Source organism: Ranitomeya variabilis, chromosome 4 (genome assembly GCF_051348905.1).
Source record: "Ranitomeya variabilis isolate aRanVar5 chromosome 4, aRanVar5.hap1, whole genome shotgun sequence".
NCBI lineage: Eukaryota > Metazoa > Chordata > Amphibia > Anura > Dendrobatidae > Ranitomeya > Ranitomeya variabilis.
Genome location: NC_135235.1, coordinates 533952019 through 533963560, shown reverse-complemented (window position 1 = coordinate 533963560; position 11542 = coordinate 533952019). Strand labels below are relative to the sequence as shown.

The following is an 11542-nucleotide window of genomic DNA, read 5'->3' as shown; positions in this document are numbered from 1 at the left end:
TACAGAGGAGCTCATTGCGCTGTAACTCCTCCAATTCTAAGGCAGGAGACAGTATTTGTCTATGCCCTTTCTATACTTGCATTTATTTAATTAACTCATTCTTCACTGTTCTTGAAGTCTGGTATTTCGTGGCATTTGAACATCCAACCTCTTGCATGGCATGCAATTGGCCAGAGGCTGCAAGGTTAAGTGTAGGAAAATGTTCTCTATTTAAAAATGACTGGTATTCTTCATTAGAGGCGCATTGTACTGGTACATAGCATAGAGCTGCTTGGTAACTGGTGTAATGAAAAGGTATGACTATTTTTTTTTTCAACGTTAAATCATAAAAATTATAAAAATTGACTGCTGCGGCCATGTTCACACATAATGTAAATGCTGCATTTTTTCTGTTGCTTTTTATCAGAACATTTTATGCAGGTTCCCGCTCTAACCTACTCAATAGCAATTTTCTCTCATTATTGCATTTTTGCTGCTTTTTTATGCCTTTTCCTCCTTCATTTGACATATTTTGATGTAAATTGGCTATACAAAGTTTATTGCAAAGCACCAGTTTGGGGGAAATGTCCCACTGTCCTGGGAAGTCAGGGCTATGTTCCAACTTCCATTCTATGTCTCTGATGTCTCCTTTTCTTCTTCTTGCACAGGCTCATTGCATGAGTTACTCAGGAGTTCATTGCACAGTAGTTCCTCCTCCAATTTCAAGGGAGGATTCGGCATTAGTCTACGCCCTGTACATGATTGCATTTATTTAATTATCTCATTCTTCACTCTTGAAGTCTGGTCTTCCCTGGGATTGGAATATCCAAACTCTTGCTTGGACAGCAATGGTCCAAAGGCTGCAAAGTTAAAGGGAATCTGTCAGCAGATTTTTCTATGTAATCTGAAGACAGCAGGAGATAGAGGCTGAAACACATAATTCAGGTATGTGTTACTTTTCAAAGCGCATGTTTAGTAACTGTTAAGGATTTATCGTTAAGATATTAACGTTGCGGGACTAGCCCGGCAATGCTCCCTCCTTTGGTAATAAACTCTCTGTCTATGGACTTTTTGCATGGAGTGCCTGGTGTGGATTGTGTTGGCTTTCTCAGCTCTGCTTTATTCTAAATGTAAAATCTCTAATTGTGTCAGAACTGCTGCACACAGTAAGCAAGTGATCCATCGTTGGATTTAGGGTCTCTTTGCCTACATTACGCTACTCTCAGATGATATAGCAAAATCCTGCTGACAGATTCCCTTCATGTGTAGAAAAATTTTCTCTACTTGTATATGACTGGTATTTTACATTACAGGTACAATTGATTTTTTTTCGCCATTAAACCCATAAAAAAATTATAAAAATGTACTACTGAGGCCATGTTCACACATAATGTAAACAATGCATTTTTTCTGCTACTTTTTATCAGAAAGTTTCTCATAGGTTCCCATTCCAAACTACTCAATGGCAATATTCTCGGATTATTACGTTTTTATAGCATTTTTATGCCTTTTTCCCTTCATTTTATGCATTTTGGTGCAGATTGGATGCAGCGTTTATAATGTGTGTTTATAGTACAGAAAAACGTTGATTCTGCACTTAATGGGAATTCGTCCTAAAGATTAACCCTCCTTTTATGTGTATGCAGGTCATAGGTAGCTCAATAAAATGATACCTATAAACCTGCAAGCCTATGTCTTATTTCAGAGAAATCTAGAGTTTTCTTATACAGAAAACCTGTAGGTTTGGATTTCTTTTTCTCTATATAATACAGACCTTCATTTGAAAACGGCTTTTTATGTTTACTTGTTATCTTTGTCTAATATTCACATTTGTATGGTGCTGCCAAAAAATGAGTACAAAGTACTCACAGACCACCATACTACAGAAGATAAAATCAATAAAGTTTATTGAAAAAACATTTTAAAATTAGTACATCATACTGTATGAGGATATATAAAAAAGACTCAGACTAAATTCCATACCCAGCAGCAGTTGTAAATATAATATTAAACATTGATGATGTGAATTATGTCTTTGTGCTAAAGATACAGCTCAAAATTCTTGTAAGGCAATTAAATACAATGTTATACCCGGATAAATAGAGCTTTAAACACAATGAACACACAAAGAGCAGTTAGAAAATGTTTTTTGTCAGTGCTTACCCATCATAAGTGCCGCTGTAGGAACGCCCCGACGCGCGTTTCACAACTCACGTGCTTTCTCAAGGGGAGTGTGTGTCCCAACCTCACCTTACCTCCTTAAGTACCCCCTGTAATTTCAGTTTGCCAATAGTGTTCGCATGCGGGAACGCCATATCCAGCCCACACGTGCATCGGGTCCGGCACTCAAGTTCCGGCGCGTGTTAGAGGAAATCCCTCATAGACGTCATTGAACACGCGCCGCAGCTTCAGAGAGGCCGTCCTCAATGCGAGGGCAGGAATATGTGATCGCGCATGCGCATATCGGCGCCATTTTTATGAAGCCCTACTAGAAATGCCCTCTATCAATAACCCACATTGTGGAGATCAAAAATGGAGAACTACATATGCGCACATCGGCGCCGTCTTTTAACTGTCGCGTATGTACCCCACTATGTGAGACAAATATGGACGTTCACGCGTACATATGTCGGCACTATTTCAATAAAATCCTACTGGGAATATCCGCCAACATTTTAAGTGTCAGAATGGATAAACGCGCGTGCGCATATCAGCGCCATTTTGGAAAGGTCACACCACCTATACCATCTTACCGTAACCCGCAAAATAAGATAAATATAACCAACCGCGCGTGCGCATATTGGGTCAGAATGGGCATACCGGATCAGAATACGCATATAAGGTCAGAATGGGCAACTGTGCGTAGGCATATCGGCCCCATTTTGGGAAGGTAACACTATATATGCTATCTTTCCGTAACCCACAAAGTAAGATAAGTATAAACCACCACGCGTACACATATAAATGCTATCTTTGTAAAGCGAACATATACGTGCCCCGATATCTTCATTGAAAAATAAAAAAGAAAAAAGAGAAAAGAGAAATAAAAAAATTACACTACCGACATGAACAGACGAATAATGCTGCTGCCGTTACCGAACAAGAGGCTCTCAAAATTTTGGAGGAGCTCTTAGAGGAACAGGAAATAACAACGGCAGGTAATTTTCCTACTTCCATCCTACCCAGATCGCTGACCTTCCCTCCTTTGTCGGCCTGCCCACAGGTTGAGATTTTCTCAAAACTAGTCATGAAGGATTTTAAAGAGATACCATGCCACATCAAAAATGATAATTTGACTGGTACACAAAGGCGGGCCCTCAGAGAACTTAAGTCCCTTGATGATGTGGTTATTAAGGCGGCCGACAAGGGAGGGAATGTGGTGATCTGGCCAGTTGAGCAGTATGAACGGGAAGCATACAAACAACTGAGGAATAAAGATAACTACTCAAAACTTTCTAATAATCCATTATGTGGATTTGCGGACAAACTGCATAATATATTAAATTTGGCCTTTGAAATGGGTGTGATCCCCAAAAAAGTACTTGATGGATTGATAGTAAAATTCCCCAAAATTCCTACCCTATACTTGCTTCCAAAAATCCACAAAAATCCCGTAGATCCACCGGGACGTCCGATAGTCTCTGGCATGGGGGGGCTATGTGATCCGGTTTGTAAATTTATTGACCACTACTTAAAACCACTTGTAGAGACCTTGCCCTCCTATGTCAGAGACTCTTCAGACGTCCTGGTGAGAGTGGATGGTATTACCCTGGAACCGGATGTGTGGCTGGTGACCACAGACGTCGAGTCCCTCTACACTTCCATTTGCCATTAGGATGGAATAAGAGCCGCCCGTTTTTTTCTTGAAATGAGCAATTTGGATCAACTGTTAATTGATTTGATTTTGGAGTTACTGGACTTTGTTTTAAAACATAATTTTTTTACTTTCAAGGATCGTTTTTATTTGCAGGAGCGCGGCACTGCCATGGGTGCGGCATGCGTGCCGTCATATGCCAACCTCTTCCTTGGGTATTGGGAGAGGGAGGTTGTGCATTGTGACGGTGCGTGTGCCGCCGACCATGTGCAGTGCTGGCTCCGCTATATTGACGACCTTTTGATTTTTTGGAATGGATCCAGAATTGAATTGGAAAGATTCATTAATGATTTAAACCAAAATCCGTATAACATCAAATTGACTTATACAATTGAAAAAAATGTCATAGACTTTTTGGATATCCTGATCTTAGTTGATCATGATGGCACTATCCAGACCGACATTTTTCGTAAGAAAACATCAGTTAATGCGGTTCTGCACGCATCCTCCTCGCATACACAGGCAACTAAAAAAGCAATTCCAATAGGCCAGTATTTAAGGGCAAAACGTACCTGCTCTACGGAGGGCAGATTTGAGACACAGGCCTGTGACCTGAAGGAAAGATTCTTAGACAGGGGCTACAGCCATAGAATGATGAAAAATGGATACTGCAGGGCAAAGAACACACCGAGGGAGATACTCCTTGTTACAACACGAAAGACAAAGGAGGATAATTTTAAGACCAGATATATCTCAACCTTTAACTGTCGGTGGCATTCTATCCGACAAATTCTTACTAAACACTGGCCAGTATCAATGACAGATCCAGTGCTGCAAAAGGAAATTTCACCAGCTCCCTTAATGACAGCTAGACGTAGTAAAAATTTAAAAGATCACTTGGTCAGGAGCCACTACACAGCAAAAGTAAACTAGATGGGTATTTCCTGAAGGAACTACAGATAGTGCTTTGGAATGGTGCCCGGGCTGCCCCTGCAAGACTTTCACACTTGGGTGCCCCTCAGGCGCTGGTTTGGTAGTTGTAGCCCCTCAGGGTTGAGGCTTGGTGGGCCGGGTCACTCTGGGTCCGATTTGGTGGGCCGGGTCACTCTGGGTCCCATTTGGTGGGCCGGGTCACTCTGGGTCCCATTTGGTGGGCCGGGTCACTCTGGGTCCCATTTGGTGGGCCGGGTCACTCTGGGTCCCATTTGGTGGGCCGGGTCACTCTGGGTCCCATTTGGTGGGCCGGGTCACTCTGGGTCCCATTTGGTGGGCCGGGTCACTCTGGGTCCCATTTGGTGGGCCGGGTCACTCTGGGTCCCATTTGGTGGGCCGGGTCACTCTGGGTCCCATTTGGTGGCCCGGGTCACTCTGGGTCCCATTTGGTGGCCCGGGTCACTCTGGGCCCGATTTGGTGGCCCGGGTCACTCTGGGCCCGATTTGGTCAACCCGGGTCACTCTGGGCCCGATTTGGTGGCCCGGGTCACTCTGGGTCCGATTTGGTGGCCCGGGTCACTCTGGGTCCGATTTGGTGGCCCGGGTCACTCTGGGTCCGATTTGGTGGCCCGGGTCACTCTGGGTCCGATTTGGTGGGCCGGGTCACTCTGGGTCCGATTTGGTGGCCCGGGTCACTCTGGGTCCGATTTGGTGGCCCGGGTCACTCTGGGTCCGATTTGGTGGCCCGGGTCACTCTGGGTCCGATTTGGTGGCCCGGGTCACTCTGGGTCCGATTTGGTGGCCCGGGTCACTCTGGGTCCGATTTGGTGGGCCGGGTCACTCTGGGTTCGATTTGGTGGGCCGGGTCACTCTGGGTCCGATTTGGTGGCCCGGGTCACTCTGGGTCCGATTTGGCGGGCGGCGCCACTCTGGGTCCAATTTGGCGGGCGGCGCCACTCTGGGTCCGATTTGGCTTGCGGCGCCACTCTGGGTCCGATTTGGCGGGCGGCGCCACTCTGGGTCCGATTTGGCGGGCGGCGCCACTCTGGGTCCGATTTGGCGGGCGGCGCCACTCTGGGTCCGATTTGGTGGGCGGCGCCACTCTGGGTCCGATTTGGCGGGCGGCGCCACTCTGGGTCCGATTTGGCGGGCGGCGCCACTCTGGGTCCGACTTGATGGGCGGCGCCACTCTGGGTCTGATTTGGCGGGCTTGGGCACTCTGGGTCCGATTTGGCAAGCGGGGGCACTCTGGTCCGATTTGGTGGGCTGGGTCCGATTTGGTGAGCGGGGCAATAATGATAAGACTACAGATAGTGCTTTGTAATTGTGCTGTACTGTCACTTTAAGAGCTGATATTATCTGGCAAAACTTGTGACCTGGTGGGCTGGTAGAGTTTATAGGCGTTGGCATAGTAACTGGGTCTCACTGCGCATATCAATGAGGTAATCAGCCAGGTGGCAGTTATTTTTAGAAATTGCCTCAGAAATCAGGCCCATTATAAACGTATTGGAAAATTTCCCTATTGAAATGCATTGAGACACTTTTTTCAAACGCAAATTGCGCCAAAACTACAAATCCGATCGACACGAAAAATACTTAGCACACCTCTCAGGAACGCTGGCTTCGAAATGACACCTCACTGGAGTCTGTGAGTTTAGCGGTTCGGGCCGCATTACGTGCGGACTGAATAATAATAATAAGAACTAGATGGGTATTTCCTGAAGGAACTACAGATAGTGCTTTGGAATGGTGCCCGGGCTGCCCCTGCAAGACTTTCACACTTGGGTGCCCCTCAGGCGCTGGCTTGGTAGTTGTAGCCCCTAAAGGGGTGAGGCCACTCTGGGTCCGATTTGGCGGGCGGCGCCACTCTGGGTCCCATTTGGCGGGCGGCGCCACTCTGGGTCCCATTTGGCGGGCGGCGCCACTCTGGGTCCCATTTGGCGGGCGGCGCCACTCTGGGTCCCATTTGGCGGGCGGCGCCACTCTGGGTCCCATTTGGTGGGCGGCGCCACTCTGGGTCCCATTTGGCGGGCGGCGCCACTCTGGGTCCCATTTGGCGGGCGGGGTCACTCTGGGTCCCATTTGGCGGGCGGCGCCACTCTGGGTCCCATTTGGCGGGCGGCGCCACTCTGGGTCCCATTTGGCGGGCGGCGCCACTCTGGGTCCCATTTGGCGGGCGGCGCCACTCTGGGTCCCATTTGGCGGGCGGCGCCACTCTGGGTCCCATTTGGCGGGCGGCGCCACTCTGGGTCCCATTTGGCGGGCGGCGCCACTCTGGGTCCCATTTGGCGGGTGGCGCCACTCTGGGTCCCATTTGGCGGGCGGCGCCACTCTGGGTCCCATTTGGCGGCCCGGGTCACTCTGGGTCCGATTTGGCGGCCCGGGTCACTCTGGGTCCGATTTGGCGGCCCGGGTCACTCTGGGTCCGATTTGGCGGCCCGGGTCACTCTGGGTCCGATTTGGCGGCCCGGGTCACTCTGGGTCCGATTTGGCGGCCCGGGTCACTCTGGGTCCGATTTGGCGGCCCGGGTCACTCTGGGTCCGATTTGGCGGCCCGGGTCACTCTGGGTCCGATTTGGCGGCCCGGGTCACTCTGGGTCCGATTTGGCGGCCCGGGTCACTCTGGGTCCGATTTGGCGGCCCGGGTCACTCTGGGTCCGATTTGGCGGCCCGGGTCACTCTGGGTCCGATTTGGCGGCCCGGGTCACTCTGGGTCCGATTTGGCGGCCCGGGTCACTCTGGGTCCGATTTGGCGGCCCGGGTCACTCTGGGTCCGATTTGGCGGCCCGGGTCACTCTGGGTCCGATTTGGCGGCCCGGGTCACTCTGGGTCCGATTTGGCGGCCCGGGTCACTCTGGGTCCGATTTGGCGGGCCGGGTCACTCTGGGTCCGATTTGGCGGGCCGGGTCACTCTGGGTCCGATTTGGCGGGCCGGGTCACTCTGGGTCCGATTTGGCGGGCGGCGCCACTCTGGGTCCGATTTGGCGGGTGGCGCCACTCTGGGTCCGATTTGGCCGAACAGCGCCACTCTGGGTCCGATTTGGCGGGCGGCGCCACTCTGGGTCCGATTTGGCGGGCGGCGCCACTCTGGGTCCGATTTGGCGGGCGGCGCCACTCTGGGTCCGATTTGGCGGGCGGCGCCACTCTGGGTCCGATTTGGCGGGCGGCGCCACTCTGGGTCCGATTTGGCGGGCGGCGCCACTCTGGGTCCGATTTGGCGGGCGGCGCCACTCTGGGTCCGATTTGGCGGGCGGCGCCACTCTGGGTCCGATTTGGCGGGCGGCGCCACTCTGGGTCCGATTTGGCGGGCGGCGCCACTCTGGGTCCGATTTGGCCGAACGGCGCCACTCTGGGTCCGATTTGGCGGGCGGCGCCACTCTGGGTCCGATTTGGCGGGTGGCGCCACTCTGGGTCCGATTTGGCCGAACAGCGCCACTCTGGGTCCGATTTGGCGGGCGGCGCCACTCTGGGTCCGATTTGGCGGGCGGCGCCACTCTGGGTCCGATTTGGCGGGCGGCGCCACTCTGGGTCCGATTTGGCGGGCGGCGCCACTCTGGGTCCGATTTGGCGGGCGGCGCCACTCTGGGTCCGATTTGGCGGGCGGCGCCACTCTGGGTCCGATTTGGCGGGCGGCGCCACTCTGGGTCCGATTTGGCGGGCGGCGCCACTCTGGGTCCGATTTGGCGGGCGGCGCCACTCTGGGTCCGATTTGGCGGGCGGCGCCACTCTGGGTCCGATTTGGCGGCCCGGGTCACTCTGGGTCCGATTTGGCGGCCCGGGTCACTCTGGGTCCGATTTGGCGGCCCGGGTCACTCTGGGTCCGATTTGGCGGCCCGGGTCACTCTGGGTCCGATTTGGCGGCCCGGGTCACTCTGGGTCCGATTTGGCGGCCCGGGTCACTCTGGGTCCGATTTGGCGGGCCGGGTCACTCTGGGTCCGATTTGGCGGGCCGGGTCACTCTGGGTCCGATTTGGCGGGCCGGGTCACTCTGGGTCCGATTTGGCGGGCGGCGCCACTCTGGGTCCGATTTGGCGGGTGGCGCCACTCTGGGTCCGATTTGGCCGAACAGCGCCACTCTGGGTCCGATTTGGCGGGCGGCGCCACTCTGGGTCCGATTTGGCGGGCGGCGCCACTCTGGGTCCGATTTGGCGGGCGGCGCCACTCTGGGTCCGATTTGGCGGGCGGCGCCACTCTGGGTCCGATTTGGCGGGCGGCGCCACTCTGGGTCCGATTTGGCGGGCGGCGCCACTCTGGGTCCGATTTGGCGGGCGGCGCCACTCTGGGTCCGATTTGGCGGGCGGCGCCACTCTGGGTCCGATTTGGCGGGCGGCGCCACTCTGGGTCCGATTTGGCCGAACGGCGCCACTCTGGGTCCGATTTGGCGGGCGGCGCCACTCTGGGTCCGATTTGGCGGGCGGCGCCACTCTGGGTCCGATTTGGCGGGCGGCGCCACTCTGGGTCCGATTTGGCGGGCGGCGCCACTCTGGGTCCGATTTGGCGGGCTGGGTCCGATTTGGTGAGCGGGGCAATAATTATAATAAGACTATAGATAGTGCTTTGAAATTGTGCTGTGCTATCACTTTAAGAGCTGATATTATCTGCCAAAACTGTCCTGCTAGGGTCATGTACAGTTCGCAGGCGTTGGCATAGTAACTGGGCCTGACTGAGCATATCAATGAGCTAATCAGCCAGGTGGCAGGTACATTTCAAATTGCCTCAGAAACCCGGCCATTATAACCTATGTGAAAATTTCCCTATTGAAAAGCATTACAATGAGGGGAAAAAACATTTTCAAACGCAAATTGCGCCAAAACTACAAATCCGATCGACACGAAAAATACTTAGCACACCTCTTGGGGACGCTGGCTTCGAAATGACACCTCACTGGAGTCTGTGAGTGAAGCGGTTCGGGCCGCATTACGTGCGGACTGAATAATAATAAGAACTAGATGGGTATTTCCTGAAGGAACTACAGATAGTGCTTTGGAATGGTGCCCGGGCTGCCCCTGCAAGACTTTGACACTTGGGTGCCCCTCAGGCGGTCCGATTTGGTGGGTTGGGTCAATCTGGGTCTGATTTTGTGGGCGGGGTAAATCTAGGTCCGATTCGGTGGGCGGGGTCACTTTTGGTCCGATTCTGTGGGCGCGGCCACTCTGGGTCCGATTCGGTGGGCGGAGCCACTCTGGGTCCGATTTGGTGGGCGGGGCACCTTAGGGACCAATTTGGTGGGTGGGGTCACTCGGTCCGATTTGGTGGGCTGGGCACCTCAGGGTCTGATTTGGTGGGCTGGGCACCTCAGGGTCCGATTTGGTGGGTGGGGTCACTCTGGGTCCGATTTGGTGGGCGGGGTCACTCTGGGCCTGATTTGGTGGAAGGGGTCACTCTGGGTCCGATTTGGTGGAAGGGGTCACTCTGGGTCTGATTTGGTGGAAGGGGTCACTCTGGGTCCGATTTGGTGGGCGGAGCCACTCTGGGTCCGATTTGGTGGGCGGGGTCACTCTGGGACTGATTTAGGGGGCGGGGTCACTCTGGGTCTGATTTGGTGAGCCGGGCCCCTCGGGGTCCGATTTGGTGAGCGGGGTAATCTACTATATAATTGTCTAAGGGCACTTCCGTCTTTCTGTCTCACAACACCGCTACGTCATCATCTCGTGAGACCGCAATGCACTCTTGGGACCGGAGCGCGCAACAAGCATCGGGTACCGGCCACTCCAGGTGCAACAAGCATCGTGTACCGGCCGCTCTAGGAGCTGCAACAACCATCAGATACCGGCCGCTCCAGGAGGTGAGTATGTAACTTTTTTATTTTAATTCTTTTTTTTTTTTAACAGGGATATGCAGTATACTATGTGACTGGACAATATACTACGTGACTGGGCAGTATAACTACGTGGCTCTGTGCTGTATACTGCGTGGCTCTGCGCTGTATACTGCGTGGCTCTGCGCTGTATACTACGCGGCTCTGCGCTGTATACTACGCGGCTCTGCGCTGTATACTACGCGGCTCTGCGCTGTATACTGCGTGGCTCTGCGCTGTGTACTGCGCGGCTCTGCGCTGTGTACTGCACGGCTCTGCGCTGTGTACTGCGTGGCTCTGCACTGTGTACTGCGCGTTCTGCGCTGTATACTGCGCGGCTCTGCGCTGTATACTGCGCGGCTCTGCGCTTTGTACTGCGCGGCTCTGCGCTGTATACTGCGGGGCTCTGCACTGTATACTGCGCGGCTCTGCGCTGCATACTGCGTGGCTCTACGCTGTGTACTGCGCGGCTCTGCGCTGTTTACTGCGGGGCTCTGCACAGTATACTACGCGGCTCTGCGCTGTATACTGCGCGGCTCTGCGCTGCATACTGCGTGGCTCTACGCTGTGTACTGCGCGGCTCTGCGCTGTATACTGCGCGGCTCTGCGCTGTATACTGGGTGGCTCTGCGCTGTGTACTGCGCGGCTCTGTGCTGTGTACTGCGCGGCTCTGCACTGTGTACTGCGCGGCTCTGCGCTGTGTACTGCGCGGCTCTGCGCTGTGTACTGCGCGGCTCTGCGCTTTATACTGCGCGGCTCTGCGCTCTGTACTGCGCGGCTCTGCGCTGTGTACTGCGCGGCTCTCCGCTGTGTACTGCGCGGCTCTGCGCTGTGTACTGCGCGGCTCTGCGCTGTGTACTGTGCGGCTCTGCGCTGTGTACTGCTCGGCTCTGCGCTGTGTACTGCGCGGCTCTCCGCTGTGTACTGCGCGGCTCTGCGCTGTGTACTGCGCGGCTCTGTGCTGTGTACTGCGCGGCTCTGCGCTGTGTACTGCTCGGCTCTGCGCTGTGTACTGCGTG

General features: G+C 53.7%; 1 long non-coding RNA gene across 1 annotated transcript in view; it reads left to right on the top strand.

Moving 5' to 3' along the window:
• Nucleotides 1-260: 260 nt before the first annotated feature.
• The window catches only part of LOC143765583 (uncharacterized), a 91065-nt gene continuing 79783 nt past the window's right edge, over nt 261-11542 (top strand). The window contains exon 1 of the long non-coding RNA XR_013213426.1: nt 261-294. This is a non-coding gene — a long non-coding RNA (uncharacterized LOC143765583). The remainder of the gene's footprint in view (nt 295-11542) is intronic.